This window comes from Lepus europaeus, chromosome X (genome assembly GCF_033115175.1).
Source record: "Lepus europaeus isolate LE1 chromosome X, mLepTim1.pri, whole genome shotgun sequence".
In the NCBI taxonomy this organism is placed as follows: domain Eukaryota; kingdom Metazoa; phylum Chordata; class Mammalia; order Lagomorpha; family Leporidae; genus Lepus; species Lepus europaeus.
In genome coordinates this window covers 24468914-24488985 of record NC_084850.1, presented here as the reverse complement: position 1 = coordinate 24488985, position 20072 = coordinate 24468914, and the positions used below count along the sequence as shown (strand labels likewise).

General features: G+C 40.9%; 1 long non-coding RNA gene across 2 annotated transcripts in view; it reads right to left on the bottom strand.

The window, feature by feature from the left end:
* Positions 1 to 19051, bottom strand: part of LOC133753337 (uncharacterized) — a 30285-nt gene extending 11234 nt beyond the window's left edge. For both annotated transcript variants that reach the window (XR_009865046.1, XR_009865047.1), the window contains exon 1: positions 18690 to 19051. This is a non-coding gene — a long non-coding RNA (uncharacterized LOC133753337). The remainder of the gene's footprint in view (positions 1 to 18689) is intronic.
* Between the last annotated feature and the right edge of the window lie 1021 nt (positions 19052 to 20072).

Below are 20072 nucleotides of genomic sequence, written 5' to 3'. Positions count from 1 at the left end.
CGCCTGCACCCACGTGAGAGACCTGGAAGAAATCCTGGCTCCTGGCTTCGGATTGGCACAGATCCGGCCATTGCGGCTAATTGGGGAGTGAACCAACGGATAGATGACACCTCTCTCTCTCTCTCTCTCTCTCTCTCTTCCTCTCTCTCTGCCTCTTGTTCTCTGTATAACTCTTCCAAACAAATAAATGAATCTTTAAAATAATAATAATAATATTCAAATTCCCATGTTCCCTGTTAAGGCAAGTTATCCTCTGTATAATTTGGAGATTTTTCAAATGTAAACAATTTTTAGAAATACTGACTGTTTAAAACAATGACCACTTTTTAAAATGAGGTAAAAATCATGTAGCATAAAATTACTCATTTTAATGTGTGTCAAGTCAGTGGCATTAAGTACACTCACTGCTATGTATTCATTACCTCTACCTGGTTCCAAATAATTTTAATTCTCACAAAAGGAAGCCCTGGACCCATGACATAGGTATTGCCACCCTTCTCCCCCAATCCCCACTCCTGGCCCCAGGCAGCCACCACTCTGTTTTCTGCCACTATCGATTTTCTTATACTGTATATTTCATATACATGGAATCATTACAGTATGCGGCCTTTTATGTCTTGCTTCTTCTCCATGGTATTTCAAAGTTCATCCATGTTATAAAATACATCAGCACATTATTTCCTTTAAGGGCTGAAAAATATCCATTGTGGTGTATACCACTTTTTTTTATTCATTCATCATATTTTGGATATTTGCATTCTGTTCACATTCTGGCTATCATTAAAAGTGCTGCTATGCACATGTATGTACATGTAGTTGTTAACTCCCTCTTGTAAATCCTTTGGGGTGTGTACCTAGAAGTGGAATTGCTAGGTTAAAGAGCAATTCTATGTTTAAAGTTTGAGGAAACTGTTTTCCATACCCGTTACACAATCTTGCATCCCAAGAAGTAGGAGGGTTCCAGTTTCTCCAAGTTTTTGCCAATCTTGTACGTTCCCTTTCTAAAAAGTAATATCCATTCTAGTGGATGTGAAGTGGTATCATGAAGTACCTTTGGTTTATATTTCTATAAAGACCGATAATAGTAAACATCCTTCGGTGTGCTCCTAGGCCGTGCTCGGGTCTTCTGTGGAGAGAGGTCTCTTCACATTTTCTGCTTTGCTTTGCATTGTGGTCTACTTCTCTTCAGTAAGTACATCTGCGCCTACTATATACCGGGAACAGGCTTTCTCTTTGTGTTTTGATCCTGCTGCAACATGGGATCCATGAACAACGGCAAGTGGAAACACAGTGAAAATGGCTACCTCTTGCTCCAAAGGCCGGGAACCAGAGACAAAAGGCTACCATACATAGCAGGCATTTCTTTCTGAGGGCATTCCTCTGCTCCTATGCACAACTGAAGCAACCCAAGCCCTGCCCCTCACGACTTATCTGCCAGTGCTTCCTGGCAGATGCTGGTTCATTGCGGACCTCCCACTCTCCACGTCCTACATCAATATAGCGCCAAGGTCCAGGTCTATGTTTAGAACTCACAGAAAAAGGCAAGGGGGCCACATTTGCAGCCCAAGCCTCACGCCAGACTTCCGCAACAGCTAGGCCTCACGGGAAGGAAGCTGTGATGGCGCTGGATGTTTTGAAGCTATTTCCGCACGATGGCAGTAGAGCTCCAGCTCCTAAGTGCCTGGTCCTGGTGTCCTCCTCCTCTCCCGCCCTTTCTGTCTGAAAAAACGCCAAGACACAAAATCACCAGAAAACACGGTGGCCCTCCATTTTGTGCAGTTCGTTAACACAGTACATTCCTATGATATGAGGTACATTTCAACTTTTACTTCTGATGTTGCTGTCCGTACACTTGTAGGATATTTCCTCATGGAGCCTGGTTTTTGCCAAGCATTTAGAAAATAAACATATGCTGATGAAGTAAAATTCCATCATAGAATCTGCTAAAACAGATTTTTAATAGATTATTTCCTCCCATTCTTTTCAATATACACACATATTTCTGTAGTGAGGTCCAGGCAAAAAGTAAATCTATATCAAAATTAATGTGTACATTGTGGTTTGGATCAGACCAAGTGTGTTTTAGCAAAGCTTTGAAGGGGATCCACTGGCATGCTTTAGGTGCCTCTGGAAACACTTTTATTATCTATGTTTATATGAATAAGTATGTACATGAATACAGAGCCTCCTGACTATAATAATCACCGTGACTAAAATACAGTTATTAAACAAATACACTCATAAAGGTGCATACACATTCAAGTGAATGTTTTTCTTTGAACATAATTGAACACGCACAGAGGGAAGTTTTTAAAATACATTATCTTAGGCAATTACAATGTTCCTATATATACACAAACATATGTACATATATAAATATTTGTGAATATATTTTTTCTTTATATTCTGCTCTACACAGTGGTATGTTACCCACAAGATTTACATAAATATTTCAGATTAATGCAAAGTATTCTAATTCTCAGAAAGCATAAAACCATAAACAAGTGGTTTTCCTTCCAATCCTTAGAGTAAATGACTTTTAAAATGTCTTTATCATATGTTCACATATCTTCTCTTACACACATAACATGAACTTTCTCTTTTAAAGTTTCCATTCTTTTGTAATTCCAGGGTTCATGTGTATTTTCTGCATTTACAACTGCTTCAACCCTAGCAAACTTGTTAAATATTCTTAAAATTATTTTCTTAAATATTCCAAGGGATTTTAATTTTTTTGAGCCAATACCATCTTCCTTTTTTTGCAGTCCTCTTAATTAGACCTGCTTCTTTACAGTATGGCCAGGTATAGTAGTCACACATAAAAAACACAACTAGGCCACCAACTAACTAATGCCATCACCAGGAAACGCATACTTTGAAAATGTCAGTATAACATTAATACTCGTATTTTCTAATTTCAAGTATGGATTACTCAGTTCCATGATATCAATTAAGCATTTTGCAATAACAATGTCTTCAGCACTTTTGTTCTAGATTAATTCTCAAACTGTGACTAGAATGTCACAAAATCTTAGACTATTCCAATCAGTGAAGGACAAAAGGAAACTTTTCACTGCATGTCTCACTTTCTAGAGGCCACCACCAATGTCAGTTCGATGGGTGCAGCATTTGAATGTTGTGGAAGACAAGTAATTGTTCAGGAGAGCTGACACCACAGAACCTAAGCAGATAAAGGCTCATAAGTACTCTCCCCCTTGTTGGCTCAATGAGGTGTTCAACACACACACACACATCCAATTCCAGTAATTCTTTTCAGTTCCATCTTGGTCACACTATAGGTGAAGTATTCTGCCCTAAATATTTCACACAGTATTAGGAAATGGGCAATTTCCAATGCAATTATCTATTCTTTTTTTTTTTTTTTTTGACAGAGTTAGACAGAGAGAGAGACAGAGAGAAAAGGCTTCCTTCCATTGGTTCAGCCCTCAAATGGCCGCCGCGGCCGTAGCTATGCGGATCCCAAGCCAGGAGCCAGGTGCTTCTCCAGGTCTCCCAAGTGGGTGCAGGGCCCAAGCACTTGGGCCATCCTCCACTGCCCTCCTGGGCCACAGCAGAGAGCTGGACTAGAAGAGGAGCAACCGGGACTAGAACCCGGCGCCCATATGGGATGCCAGCGCCAGCGGCAATTATCTACTCTTGGGTTAATTGATAGTATTTTGTTGATAAATCTCAGAATATTCCTTTATTGTAAAAAAATAACAAATCAGTAGTGCTTGAATCCCAAGTATCATATAAGCATCTGGAAAAGAAATAAAAAATTGAACAATTATAAAGAAATAAATGAGGAATATCCTGTGCAATAGAAGCTCAATAAAAACTCAAAATTTTTATTGATTTCATTGTGTTCTTTTTTGTGTTTGTTATATATTTGTCAGTGTTGGACCTTGTATATAGGTGTATGAAATTTGTGTTGCTATAAAATCAGCTAACAACATTTATGTGGGAATTTCCTGCTGATTTAATTTTTCCCTCCATCATTTTTCTCAGGTCACATATAGAAAGGCTGCTCACAATGTCACTAAATATATTTCAGATGATCAATTTTATGCTAAGTAATAAATTATTAGAAGTGTTTTTCTCCTTTGACTACTTGAGCAAGAAATTCATTCATTACAGCTCTTAGATATCACCGCATATTTTAAAGGAAAATATAATATTATACTTAATGATATCAACATTATGTCTTGCTTGTTAATCTTTGAAGTTTTAATAAAAAGATAAAACTTCAAAGTGTGCAGTCATAAGTGCTGCTTTAAAAAGGTAAGCATTTTGGTGAGTTGTTGCTTGCTCTTTTAGTGATTTCCCTTAATTGTTTTGTCAATCTGTACTCTGTCATGTGTGGCCACTCATGTCTGTGGTCTGTTCACATAGCGGTGACCTAGTGTTCCAACAGTTCCCTTGAATACCTTGAGCTTAAAAAGGAAAGAAAAAATGGTTCTGAGTCTCTGCAGACTGGCTTTCTATTGGAGACCTCTTTCAACAGTATCTAACATGCTTACAATTGTACTTTAGCTTTCACTTTCAGCTTGCAAGGAGCCTGATGGTTAGTGAGACATGGCAGCTTCTTGTACCAGGTGTTTCCCAAGTAATCTCATATGTCTGTGACTTTCTTGCTTCTCCAGTATATATAAGACCTTTTTAAATCTTTATTCTCCCATGTATTTCCTTTTACAACCTCTTCCTTCTATCATTTTCCAACTGTGTATTGCTCATCTGCTGTCCTTTGCCCTTGCTAACCCTTGGGCCTTCGAATTCTGCAGTAGGCCACCCTAGACCAGAAAACTTTCCAAGTTGGGCAAAACAAAGGCAAGATCTTGCACCAGTGTTTCAAGGAGCCACTAGGCACATCAAGCTAGATAATTACCACTGTTGGAGAAAGTTTCATATTGTTCCCATGTACCTACCAGCAGGGATAGAACTGGCTTCAAGGTAGTATGGAGAGTGAAGGATGTTGGGTAGGCAATTTTACCTGCTTTAAAAAAGTACATTGCAGAGGCAGAAAGACGAAATTCACATCTTCTGGTTCATTCCCCAAGTGCCTACAATGACCAGGGCAGAAACAGGGAGCAGGGAACTCTAGCCAGGTCTCTCACGTAACCTAAGTGCTTGAGCCATTACTGTTGCCTCCCAGGGTCTGCATTAACAGGAGTCAGAAGCCAGAGTCAGGTATCAAATCCAGGTATTGGGATGTGGAATCTTAACAGCTAGGTCTAACACCTGCCCAAGGTAGGCAATTTTAACTTTTTTAAAATTAATTAATTTGAAAGGCAGATAGACAAACAACAAAATACAGACAGACACACAAAGAGATCTTGATTCATTAGTTCACTTTCCAAATTCCTGCAATATCCAGAGCTTAGGCAGAAGTCAGGAGCCTTAAACTCAATGTGGGACTGCATGGGAGTGGTAGGGACTACAGTCCTTTTTTTTTTTTTTTTTGACAGAGTGGACAGTGAGAGAGAGACAGAGAGAAAGGTCTTCCTTTTGCCGTTGGTTCACCCTCCAATGGCCGCCGCGGTAGCGCGCTGTGGCCAGCCTCCAATGGCCGCCGCGGTAGCGCGCTGTGGCCAGCGCACCGCGCTGTTCCGATGGCAGGAGCCAGGTGCTTCTCCTGGTCTCCCATGGGGTGCAGAGCCCAAGCACTTGGGCCATCCTCCACTGCACTCCCTGGCCACAGCAGAGAGCTGGCCTAGAAGAGGGGCAACCGGGAGAGGATCGGTGCCCCGACCGGGACTAGAACCCGGTGTGCCGGCGCCGCAAGGCGGAGGATTAGCCTGTTGAGCCACGGCACCGGCCGGGACTACAGTCCTTACACCATCACCTGCTGCCTCCCACAGTGCACATCAGCAGGAAGTTAAAATTGGAAGCAGAGCTGGGACTCAAAACCAAGCACTTTGTAGACATCCCAAATATTGATAAGCTGGCCTGTCCCAGCTGGAAATTTTATGTCACAAATCTCTCTTGAAGCAGCAAAAAAAAACCCAAAATAGTTCTTTCCCCATCCAGCCTTCACAAGATGTAAGTTTTCAACATGATCCTGAGTTCTGTAAAGATGGTTTCTGACACTTCTGGCCTGCTCATCACAGGCCCACTGTTGCTTTTGTGAAGGACTGGAGCATTGGAATTCCCTATTTCACCATGTTCAATGATATTAGTTTTGCTATTTGTTATTTGCATGTCCACAAATAATTGTGTTTCTTTACAATGCGGCTGCTACAAACAGCCATGTACGATGAAATTAGGCACACAACCTGTGGTGGGAAGACTAAAATGTATGTTCAGGAGCCAGACTTTGTGGTGTAGCCGGTTAAGCCACCACCTGCAACAGCACCATCTCACATGAGCACTGGTTGGAGACACCACTGCTCCACTTCCAATCCAGCTCCCCGTTAATGTGCCTGGGGAAGCAGTGGGAGATGGTCCAAATCCTTGGGCCCCTGCACTCAGAAGATACCCAGAAGAAGCTCCAGACACCTGGCTTCAGTCTGGCCTTGCTCCAGCCTTTGTGGCCAATTGGGGAGTGAATCAGCAGAAGAAAGCTCTCTCTCTCTCTCTCTCTGCCTCTTAAATAAAAATAAGTCTTTGAAAAATAAACAAAAAATAAAACGTGTGTTCATTATCAAACCTTTGCTATTTTTGTTGAAATAAATGACAAATGTTCTTAACAGTTCAGTCATAATTAAATTTGTCAAGTAGATTGAGATCTAATTCAATGTTTTATGTTTGACGATTTTTTTTGATTACTTGGTTATTATTTTTTTTTTACATCTACCTCCTTACTAAATGTTCAAGTACTTCTTGGTTTGGGTGGGTAATTCCACTTCTCTTCAGGCCCCCCTAGCCTCACCCACGGGGTGCACCTAAAACCTTTAGAAAGCACACCTACTCCTATAACATGCCAGCTGGAACTTATTCTCACGCAATGGCAGCAAGAGACCCATGGGCCACAGTACCGCGACACCAGAGAAAGACTTCTTGCTCCAAAGGGCCAGAACAGTATACAAATGTCCACTTAGAGCCTTTGTCTTTGCTAAGTTCCTTTGGTCCCGCCCACACCTGGACTGAACCAGGCCCTGCTCTAGGACTCCCTCAGGCCCCGCCCCACGACTTCCGGGCCGCTGCCTCCCGGCCGCGGCTGCTTCACTCCAGACCCCTCGCTCTGAAGGTCCTACGCCAACATAATGCCAAGGGCCAGTTCTCCGTTAAGGACTTGGAGGACAAGGCTTGCTGGCCCAGCCTGGAGCGCGAGCCTCTGCAAGGCGAACCTTCCGCAACAGCAAGGCCTCATGGGAAGGGAGCTGTGCCTGCCTACGGTGTTTTGAAACTCCTTCCTCACGATGGCAGTAGAGCTCCACAGACGCCCAAGAGCCCGGCCCTGGCGTCCTCTTCTCCTGCCCATCGTGTCTGAAAAAATGCCACCAAACACAAAGAAGCTAGGAAATCTGTTAGTCCTCCATTTTGTTCAGCTTGTTGAGAAAGGCGCACACTATTTTCACTTTTGCTTTGGATTTCCAGCTGAAACCAAGCTTTGGCTGCACTGATTGTACAAACTGCCTCTCAGATGTAATCAATTGATGAATTTCTCCCACTTATTTGTACTAAAACCAAAATTTAAACATTACATGAATATTTGGTAACAGGAAATTCTGATATATTCACTAAAATAAACATACTATTAGTCAAGAGGCCATTTTTTTTTCATACATGTTCTAAAGGAAATCGAAAGAATTATTTCCAAATTGATCATACCACATAAGCTTGGCCAAATATTACTCCAGTATTTTGTAATCAACTCCTCTTGTAGTCTGAGCAGTTTTTAAAATATTTGTTACAATAGGGCTCCATGTTTTATATATACAGAGCAAGAAGTGACATAAAAGGGAAGTTAAAATTGTTATGTTAATCTGATCATATTGGAAATCAGGGCAGGCTGAATGCTACTATGCAAAGCCCATGAGTTGGAGTGAATGGTAGAACTTCATGTTAGAAAACAGGTTGTAAAGTTTGGACAGAAAAGTCACCAGCAACTTCCAAATGACCAATAGCTGTTTGCACACTTTGCAACAGAAATTGTAGACCCTGGCCTCAGAATAGGCCAAAATTCCAGTCATCGCAGTAGCCACCTTAACTGTGACTTCTGTAGACCACAATAAAAGATAAATTCACATCTTTAGGGAAATTTTTAATTTTTAAAAAAGGATCCCCTTTAAAGACAGACCCGTGAGATTGGAAACTGGAATAGCCATCTTTGCATTGAGGTGTACCATCCACTTTAAGGGTTGGTCACATGAGGAACATTCAGGAACCATGGATAACAAGTAACACAAGAATTCAGCAAAAGTGGATTTTAAGTGTTGACAATAGGCTGTAGTGTATCTGGAAATGAATGTCTACCATTGGAAGTGTTTCTAAAAACTAAAACTAATAAAAAATATAAAATTTGAATTTGATGCAGAAAGTTGATTACAATTGAGGAATTTGACTTGTAGGAGAAAATTTTTCAATTGATCCCTGAGGCCTAAACCAACCACTCTCATCAGGCAAACTTCTCTTTCAGGAACTTAATGTTCCACGTTAATCTTTGCATATTTGTTCTTTTTTCCTCGGTTGTAGATCTCAACCATTGTCTGCTTTTGAGAGTATGTCTCAAGCAGCCAGGCTTAAGAGAAAGAGAAAAATTCTCAAAACTCAAGGCCTGGATTAGGGCACTTCTAGGCATCAGGGCACATGTTCCTGGACTTGACTTCATTTTCCATATAAAAGTCTTTCAAATCTTTCTTTCCCAGTTAATTTATAGTTGTTGTTGCTATTATACCTGGTATATTTTTTGAAATTGTTTTCATTTTAAACCTTAAAGATTCCCAAAGTTGCCCTAAACTAATCCTCACTTGCTAAAGTAAGTCAAGGAAAAATTCCCACAAAGGCCTTACTTATTCACAGGTACTTGTAGGTTAAAGAGCATATGAATTGGATTTGAGTGTGGTAAGACATGTTGTCACATCCAGGTTCCAATGATCCAATAATAAATTTAAAATGTTCACATTATTTAATTGTGTATGTGGGTACTTGAGTATTGACATTATTTCTGCATTTTTACCATGCTATTATGGTATTCACTATAGTGGTTTAACAAGCATTTCTATCACTGCTCCTGACTCCTGTTACAATCAATAATATTGAGCCAAGGGATGCAAACAACCTCACAGATTTTATTAAATACCCCCAACCCATTTCTGAAATTCTGACAGAACTCTCCATAGTGAAATATAACCAGGACCCACTGAGCAAGACTATCAGATTATATAGTCCTTAAAGGTCAGTCATTTGAGGCACGGAGAAAAATGTAGAAAAATGAAGAGCTGATAAAGAGAAGAAACTAAGACAGCCAGCAGAAGAAAATTCTAACATACAATATGATACAAGTTGTGCTCAAAGAAAAAAATATACAGATGATAGCAATATTATGCCAGTTTGCATTCACTTATCTGAGTTTGATATTAGCTTAATATTCTATATTGAAAAAACTTCATTTTTATAAGTGGAAAAAGTTATTTTCATATTTCAAAGTCATACTTTTGAATAAAGTACTTTCAAAATGATCATAAAATAAAAAAGGAAATTGTCTAAACTTTTAAAAAGGAATGCAAGAAAATACGAAATTTTTATAAACATGTCATGTATCTGTGCATATTAAAATATAACAATATGTTTAGGTAAATGGCATAGAAAGTTTAAAGATTTGATCAGTGTTTATCTCAACGCTGTGGAATTATAGCTTGCCTTGGGAAGTCAAGGTTTTACAACAGTTGTTTGACTTGGATAATAAATTACATAATCACCTAAATAGGGCATACAATTTATAATCTCTAATTGCTCAATTAATTATTTTAAATGAATTGTTTCCACATTCATATAAAGCATTCGTGCTTATGTAAAAATTGAAATGAGGCAAAGAAATACAAAGAAAGGCACCAAAAGTTGTTTTCACATATTGGTTCAAAATCTATACAAAATTTGACTCTTAGGTCCTTAAATAAAACTAACTACATATGGGTATTTATTTTGAGCATCAGGATTGAGCAACTGAAATACTGGCTAGTGAGCTCTCTATTTGCAAAGACATTTAGAAAAAGGATGCCATTTTGGTTACTTCTAATCTAAAACATGTAAGCGAAAAATGGCAGTATGCCAACAGAGCATAGGAAATGAGGTAGGACAAAGTACAGAGGTGTAATGGCTACAGATAGCCTAATCCAAGATTTGAGGTGCCTGTGATTTCTTTCCTCCCAGAGACATGAGCCCTGTAGCAAAGAATCTGAAGAAACAGAAACTTCATGTTGATGAAAGAAAAGATCTGTGGGAAATGTGCTGTACATTTTGATCCTTAATGTGCTGTACATTTTGATTTAATACTATAACTAGTACTCAAACAGTATGTTTCACTTTGTGTTTTATGTGGGTGCAAACTGTTGAAATCTTTATACTAAATTGATCTTCTGTATATAAAGACAATTGAAAATGAATCTTGATGTGAATGGAAGGGGAGAGGGAGCGGGAGAGGGGAGGGTTGCGGGTGGGAGGGAAGTTATGGGAGGGGGAAGCCATTGTAATCCATAAACTGTACACTGGAAATTTATATTCATTAAAAAAATAAAAGTTAAAAAAATAAAAGTTAAAAAAAAAAAGATCTGTGGAACCAAGGCCAACTGGAAATATAATTCTTGGGGAAAAAAAAAAAAAAAAGATGTGTATTGAGGGTAGCTGGTTTTAGGCTCCAGTTTGACTTTATATGGAACTAAAAGCAATGGTACAGCAGTACGGAGCAAATTTCTCCAAAATGTGCAAATACAAGGCAGCCATATTTCCTGGCACCTTGGTTTCTTGGTTGTTTTTTTTTTTTTTTTTCAGACACAAGGGGCGGGAGAAGAGGACCTGCGGGGCAGGACTAGTTGGCTTTTCTGGAGCCATACTGCCCTCATGAGGAAGTAGTTTGACAAAAGCCAAGTCCAAGAGGTAGGGACAGGAGACAAATGATCAGAAGCCCAGCACTTGGCAGAGAATTGCTTCCTCTAGTTCCTCCTACACGGGGAAGACATTCAAGCTCCACCTTGACGACTTCCTGTACCTGAATTTCCTGGTAGCACCTTCTCCCACCCAGGCCACTCTCAGTAGCCAGCTTCTGCAGCTATATTACATCTTTGTCCAGATTCCTGGAAGGTAGAGACCATAAGGACACCGTTCTCCATTCTTGAGCCAGAAGCTACTCAATACCCCAGCATGTCAAACCTTCTTCAGCTTCCGGGTCTTCTGGTAAGAAATACTCAAGGCTTACAGCTTCATCAACTAATTTCCTCATGATGGCAGTAGTGCTCCAGAAATGTCAACCAGCTCTGCGCCTCTCCCTTTTCCCCCACCGGAACTCTTCCCCCGCCCAACCAGAGTGAAAAAAATGCTAACCAACAAAAAGTCACCAGGAAGTAGGACTGCTTTGTATCTTGCCCAGTTTGAGGAAACCAGCTTGTATTGCTGTGCTTTTGCTTTCTATTTCCATCTAAAATCAAAACGAAGCTTCAACCACCTATCTTCATCCTCATCTGCCATCTTCTCTTTCCAAGCATTCGATTTCCACCAGCACTTGGCTTCTCACTTCCCGACTTCTTCAAGTAACAGAAGTCCTTCAGGATTATCAGTGGACTTCATGGAACAAGACTTGGGATTCCAGGACTCAATGAGGAAAGAAGATGATCAAAGTTCTAGCCCTGGAAGAGGCCATGTCTAGTCACCTGGCATCCCATCATGGCTTCCCAGCTTCCCAGGAACTCTCCCTCAATTTTCTCAGAAATATTAGCTCTTTTACATTTAGTGCAAGGCTATTATTCAGGGGTCAGTGCTGTGGCCTGCAGTGCTGGCATCCCATATGGGCGCCAGTTGGAGTCCCGGCTGCTCCACTTCTGATCCAGCTCTCTGCTATGGCCTGGGAAAGCAGTGGAAGATGGCCCAAATCCTTGGAACCCTGCACCCATGTGGGAGACCTGGAAGAAGCTCTTGGCTCCTGGCTTCGGACTGGCACAGCTCCAGCTGATGCGGCCATCTGGGGAGTGAATCAGTGGATGGAAAACTTCTCTCTCTCTCTCTCTCTCTGCCTCTCCTTCTCTCTCTGTGTAACTCTTATTTCTTTAAAAAAGAAGGCTATTATTTGACTTAGCTCTGCAGATTCTTTTATCACAGCATATATAGCTCTTACTATATAGGCTGTCATATGTGGGATACTAAATGTACCTTTATATTTATTTTTAAAATAATAATTAATGCAGATCAATTCTTTTTCAGTTTCCATTACTTGCATTGCAAGTGTGGTTCAATGAATGTTCACACAAAATCTTGGCTACCTTGACAGGCTTACTAGGCATTTCATTTGGAGCTCTTAACTGTGAGAACAGGCTTCAAAGACATCATCATCCTCTAAGAACTGAAGGAATAAATTCCCCCCCCTCGCCTTTCCCCACTCCCCTCCAACTGCACCAAGAAAACTGAGATGTGGCTTGGGGCGGAGGGGACAGAGAAGGAGGCACACTTTTCCTTAGGCCTGAGGGACCAGATACAAGTAACATGTGTGTTGTATCTGGGCTCAGAGACTTCCTTCTGGCCTTGCTCACATTGTTTGGTCCCTTATGTGCATGGCTCGCTCCCGAGCAGAGTGTTTGGCCCTTCTTGGTTTGGTAGCGTGGCCTGCAGTGATCCTCCATTTGTTTTCCTAGCTCAAGCCAATGCGTTCCAAGCATTTGTTGTGTTATAGATCCCTCAGCAAGTACACTTGCTGCTTTTACATATCACTTTGGATTAGCTCGTTTTATGGGTGATGCTACCACATGAAGCCCAGGTGCTATGGCCCCAGGATAAGGTGAACTGGCCTTTCTCATCAGAGGCTCAGGAGCAGCAAGAAATTGCCTCAGCCCTGCATTGTGGTCTAAGAGATTTCCTTAACCAAAGCCCCACCCTACTACTTCCTGTGCCGGCAACTGCTGGCTCTGTTGAATCGCCAGTGTACCGCTGGTATAGCCAGCTGCTACCACTGAATGTCGTTTTTGTCAAGCCAGCATAGAGCCTTTGCCTACAACTCTGGGAATACCTCAGAGGCCAGATTTGAGGCCTGGACTTGCTAGATCTCTCCGCTAAATAAACCTTGCTAAACCGGAAGTCCTCTCGCGAGCAGTGCAATAAGGGTGTAGGGAGTTTTCAAACTATTTCCTCATGATGGCAGTAGTGCTCCATACATGTCAACAGGACCTGCTCCCCAGGCCTTCTCCCTCCCATCCTGTCAGAAAAAACGCCACCAAGAAACAAAGGCCCCAAGGAATATGGAGGCCTTACAAATGATTGTACTGCTGAACTTTTGCTCTTGGTTTCCATCTGAAACCAATTTGAGGCTTAAACCACCACCTTATCAGACACGTTCTCTTTTAAGAATCTAATTTCCACTAGTCTTTGCCTTCATAGTTCTATTCCTGTTCACTTAGCATTACATCTCCAGGATGTTCCTAAGTTATCAAGTCATCTGTTTCTGGTAGCAAGTCTCAAGAACACAACCCTGGACAGAAAATGCTAGAAACTCAATTTCAGGACATTTCTAATTTTCAATTCATGTGTCATTGTCCAGCTTATCTCTAAGGCTTATCTTCTGGATAAAGACCTAGGCCTTTTGTGTTGTCAGCATCCATTTGGGGCTTTAAGGGGGGAACCTAAATAGCTCTCAGATGGCGCCCCACAATAACAGGAGATATATGTCCCAATCAGGGATCACTTAAAAGTTTTGTCTCACAATTTCATTCTTCATCCCAAGCATTTTCCTATTTCATTAAATGGCTTCCTACTGTTTTCGGAGGCAGACCCCTTGAAAGTCCCATCTGGGGTGAGGTATGATATCGGAATATGGGGTGCCATTTATATTACCCTGTGCTTATTAATGAATTCACAATATTAACAAGTCTTGTGGGTTCTTCCCTAATATTCAGAGAAGAATTCTGAATACTGGCACAAATAAATGAGGCAGCATGATAAGTTTTAAGCTTTTATCAGTGAGAAAAATGCATAGGAGAGTGAGGGCCCTATCTAAAGAGAGGGAAATCTGATTCGTACCAAGTACCAGGAGCCAGCCATGGGGAGGAACATGCAGGCCAGGAAGCATGGGGCGGGTGGCCCGAAGGCCATGCACCCTGAAGGCCATGCGTGCGGGGAACCCAAGTGGGTCCAGGACAAAAGGGAAAAAGGGCAAAAAGGCCAAAGAAGGGCTGGGCCCACCATGTCCCAGACTGTAATCCACTTCCAAAGGGGATTACAATTTAGGGACCACTCCCTAACCCCTCATTCTTATACTACTGATACCTTGTGCTAGTCCAACTGCTTTAATGTCTCAGGGGCATTAGTCTGATTGGGTGGTGGGCACACAAGTGTGGCAAGGTAGGGGCAAGAGGTCACACAGGGGGCATAGTGAAGGCGTGGTCTTCCAGCTCACAAACCTGATCAATTTTATCCTATCTGCCTGCCTATAACACTACGACTTTATTGTGTGTGTATGTGTTACCATTTACCTCTTAGAGGTAAGTATTAACACATTTCCTCATAGTAACTAGGACATGGTGCTTGCCAAAGATTCAGCTGTAACTATGCATTGATAAAGAGTAAAGCATTATCACAAAGCCTGTGAAGGCCATTGATAATCTTTTGGATAATTTCCTCCCAGTCCTTATGATACAGATTTTTATATTTACATTCATGATAAATTTAAATGAATATTGGATATTTATGTATTATGGTTTATGTAAAAAATTTTCACTCCTAATTCCCGAGAAGTTTGAGAATATTACAGAAAATCTTGAGGTCCTCATTTTCAGTGAGTAAATCATTATGAAACATATTTCTTATTGCCCCCATTATACACTGTAGGTATATAATATATGCAACATATTATGTACATATGTATATATGGTTTCCCCTATCAACACATATTTTCTCTAGTTAGAATCCCAGAGCTAGGGCTGCTTCTTTGTCACCCACAATTCTCTGCACATCTGGCTGCCCTAGTCTAGCATTTGGTCAAGTGCAACTATTACTCCAATGCAGAAAGCTTATCTCTTCTAATGCAAATTTCTCTGTAGCACTTGTTTAGCTGAAGAGGTAAGTGATCACCTTACAGCTTCACAGGGTACCTGACACTACTGAGACCTGCCTTCTCCAAAGTCTCCACACCTTCCTCGGTTGACTTCAACCAAGAACATGCTCAGGAAGAGCTAAGTACAAGCATAGATATGAGAAAGGCAATTTCCCAAGGGCCGTGCAGCCCTTATAATAGTTGCTAGAAGCTTTGCGGCTTTGCAGCTGTTATAGTTCTACCTTGGATACGCAGAGTTCAGGTGGCAGTTATGCACAGCAGCCATGAACCAGAACATTCCTTCCTCTTCTGTAAGTAGTGAGCCACTGACATCATCATTGGTGCAAAAGAGGTAAACTCATATTTCTTGTTATGCTGTGGGTAAGTGTTCCAGGGTTTTGATGTGCTCAGCTTCTCAAAGGCAGATACCTTGTCAGGCCTACAAGGACCCTTCATCAGAAAAAAGCTAACCAGCAGACACAGAGAACAATAGCTGCTAATATGAATAAACAGATCCCAAGCCTCAGGGGGCTCAACTTCCTTAGGGAAAGAAAGGTCAACAGCCAAAAAATTCACTTCTGTTCCTTTATGCAAGCTGAGATAGAAAAAAGTCCTTCTAAAAGGGTAGGCCTCCACACTTGGCCCTAGAAATGCCTGCAAAGCCACTGTAGCTATTACTTCCTGAGCTCAGAAAATACCTCCAGGACTTCTGCTAGTGGGTGTCTGCACTCCTTTCAACATTTGACATTGTATTGGCTTGGCACAGTGGCACATACGCCTCCTCATCAGGCCTTCCTCGCTCCAGGAAATGCGGAAGCCAGACTTCTGGGTGTCCCTGAGAGCACCAGGAAGCACACCAGCTGCTAAGAAGTCACAGGGAATGAGATCCACCCCCTAATCCTTCATTCTAATACTATTGATACCTTGTGCTAGTCCAACTGCTTTAATGTCTCAGGGGCGGGGCCTGGAGACAAACACCCACAGGCCCCACAAATAGGACCTCTGATTTGTTTTAGCCTTGTCCTCACTGGGTGAGTATCTGATCCCAACTACTTGCACCTGCCCTGCCTGGCGGCTACAAACTCAATCCCATCTCCCCTCCCCCAACCCCCACTTAACAGCTTTTCCCCCCAGGATTCTGCCTTTGCCCATAGCTTATAGAAGACTACAGATTTAAAAGGAAAGATACCTGCTCAAGGCTGAAGTCCACTCATCTTCACAAAATGCCCAACCTTTCTCAACTGCTAGTCCTCAGGACAGTTCTCATTAACTTGAGGTTTTGTCAAACCACTTCCTGTTGATGGCAGTACCGCTCTGGGAAAGGTGATTAGCCCTGCCCACTAAGCTCTTCTACTATGGCCCTTTCAGTGAGAAAAACATCCACCATGAGACAAAGGAACCAGCAAACAAAGCCGCCTTGCAATTCACCCTGTTTGGGGGAAATCAGCTCATTCTTAATCACTTTTTACTCCTAGTTTCCCTCTGAAATAAAATTAAGGCCTATACCATCCAGCTTCATCAGAAATGCCTTGTTTATAAGAATTCCATTTCTACTCTACCTAGGCGTTGCTATTGTTCAATTCAGCCTTGATCCCCAATATTTTCCCAATATTGTTTGCTTCCATTGGCCATTTCCTAGTGATCCAGGGCTGAGCATAAGTAAATAAACAGATGGAAATAAGGGCCTAGAGCATGTGACTTTTCACACTGCCAAGTTTCCTGAGAGTCCTCCATTTTCTGAGCTGCGCAGTAGGCTTTGTGTGTTGAGTTGAGAGCAGCCATGGCTGGACAGATAGTTCTGAAGTCTGAATTACAAATACCATCCCTCTTCAAGTGACACATATACTCAAATTTCCATAAATTCCACTTAAAAGGGACATATTTGGACTCATGGTTTCATCATTTAACACTGGAACACAAGTATGTTCACATGTATGATATTATATTACTTTTAATTTCTTATGACTCTGTCAGGTATATGTTTTCCAATTAAGTTTCAGAAATCAAATTTAAGAGTGATTTTTACATAAGACAGTGTGTTTCCAAAGAATTTAGAAAATGATCATTCACTGTTTAAAAATAAAAAGCACTGTCATAAAATATTGAATTAAGCACTTTTAACCTTTTGCATATTTATTCCCATTCTTTCAATAAACACACACATAATTCTATTTTATGGTAACACAAGACAATAAATTAGTACTTAAATTGGATTTGTATATGCATCATGTTCCAGATTCCAAATTTTCATTTCTGATTCATGGATAGATTGAATTATCATGAAACATGTGCAACATGTGGATTTCAGACAATAAAACATTTGCAAAGAGCTTCTTGATTAACCCACTCAATAAAAAATACTAGGTTCTCATTTAATTTTGTAAAAATGTATACATAGGACATAATATAGCTGTAATGCCACAACTTAAGAATCTTAATTTGAGGCCTGCCTTATCTAATCATTACTACAGTGACATGTATCTCTAAAACTTACATTAAAACAAGCACTATATTTTTATGCTTATTAGGATTTCTCCCTTTTTATACTTTTCAAAATTTATACCAAATTTCTGTTTATTTTCTAAAAAAAATTTAAATAAAAGTTATAATTGATATCTCTCAGTTATCCAGATGTATATCCTAAGAAAACACACAACACTTTGAGGCTGGTGCATTCACATCCTTTCCATGTAGCTATAATTTTTTGCTAATATCTATATATAAACACAAATACAGAAATAAATATATCAATTGATAATTTCCAGTTAAAATGCATACTCACTATAATACTTACCATGATTATAAATGTGCAAATTTTAAAAATGCTTACTCATCTCTATATATACATATTACACACACACACACACACACGAGTGCTGCAAAAAGTTCATGAATACAAATTTTAAAAATACTGTATTTTCATGCAAAAAATTTTGTAATCCATGAACATAAGAAGTTTTTATAAAGTTCATGACCAATTCATAGCATGAAAAAATATGCTGGGATTTCAACATGCTTTTGCACAAAAAACAACTTTTCTTTTAATTCAATTTTCCATGAACTTTGTATATATGTTTATTTTAAAACATGATTGCATGGACAAAGTCTTCAGCAGTACCTTAAATCATTTGCACACTTGCATATCAATATGCATTCGTGAATGCTTGGAATTTTTCTGTATTTTACTCTAGAAGACATTTCTATTCTAAGAAATCATAAAAGTTATACCTGCTGCTGGCAAAGCACTTATAAACTAGAAAATAAATGGTACTACGTCAGTGTAAGAACAAATGGCCACTTTAACAATGTCCTTGTTGTGCATTCTTGTATCTCTGCAGGTTTAACATGCACTTAAATAAAAATAAAAAGAACGTTCAAATCCCCTCATACTTGAACATTAAAACCAGTCTTCCTCATTTGCAGCTTGAACATTTTTCAGATATCATTAAATATTCTTTGGAATACTGACACGTTTTACCATTTTGCCATCTGTTTTTTGCATTTTTTAGAAACAATGTACCTGCTGCAACAGCCATGTACGAAGAAGCGAAGCAGAGTCGCAGGAAATGCCACTTTCAGCAGACAAGGACTTTTAAAGGGTAGGTTCATCTTCAGTCTTCTCCCTTTGTTTTTGGTCTCCATCTGTTTGGGCGCGGTCAGCTCTCCTAGCAGAAGAGCTAACACTTCTTAGCTTAGCTGGGTGGTTCCACTTCTTTTCAAGGCCCTCCAAGCTCCAAACAGCTTGGGTGCACCTGAGACCTTCAGCATGCAAAGCACATGGAGCCCTGCTATAAACTACCTGGTATTGTCTTGTCCTCTGCACTTCAAGTCCCTAGAGCTTGGGCCCTAGAGCTTGGGAACACCACGTGTCAACCTTCCCCAGGTTCTGAGGGGCAGGGAGCAAGACAAATAGCCACAGACCCTGGACTTTGTCAGTTGGTGGAATTCCTCTAGTCCCGCCCACACTGGGAGGATGCCAAGACTCCACCCCATGACTTCCTGTGCCCGGACTTCCTGGCAGCGGCAGACCTAGTCGTGCTTCCCTCGTGGGCAGCTGCTATACCGGGACCCCATCTTTGATCTTCGTCCAGAACTCTAGGGAGGCCTCAGGAGGCGGAACTGAGAGCCAACTAGGACCGGGCCTGCTTAAGCTTGTGACAGAATGGGGCTTTCCCAGTTAAGGACGCTAAAGGAAGAAGCCTTGGGGGTTTTTAACCACTCATTTCCTCGTGATGGCAGTGTTGCTCTAGGAACGGCAACTAACAATGCCCTCTCCCCGCCCGCCAGCCCTCTTCTCCCGCCCGTCCGGTGTGAAAAAAATGTGACCAAGTGACAAAAGCCCCAGGAAATATGGCTGCCTTGTTTGTTACCCAGTTTAAAGAAACTGTTCACACTCTGATGATTTTGCTTTTAGTATCTAACTGAAATCTGGGGCCTAAAACTACACACTCATCAAGGGGTCTTTTCAGTTCAAAAATTCAGTTTCCACTTACCTAGCCTTTGCAGTTCTTTTTCTCAACTTTTTTCAACATTTTCTCATAGTACCAAATTGTCTTGGACTATCAGAGTGCAAACTTCAGGGATCCAGATCAGAAAGAAAATGGTTGCACCTAAGGGCTTAGAGAAGAGCAAATCTAGGAACAGGTACATTTGATTCTTGACCTGGCTCACTTTCCAAGTTCCACCATTTTCTGGCCTGGATAGGAGGCCTGTGTGTTGAGGGAGAAGCAGCTATTTGTCTAGAACTCTAAGGAAGGTAGTTCTCAAGACTGCCTGCTATACAGTGCCCATTTGCAGAGGTGCACCTATTCAAGTATGTATAAATTACAATCAGAGGAGGCTAATTTAGTCTTACGGTTTCATCATTTAAGATTGGAACACAGGGACATTCCATGTAGTTATT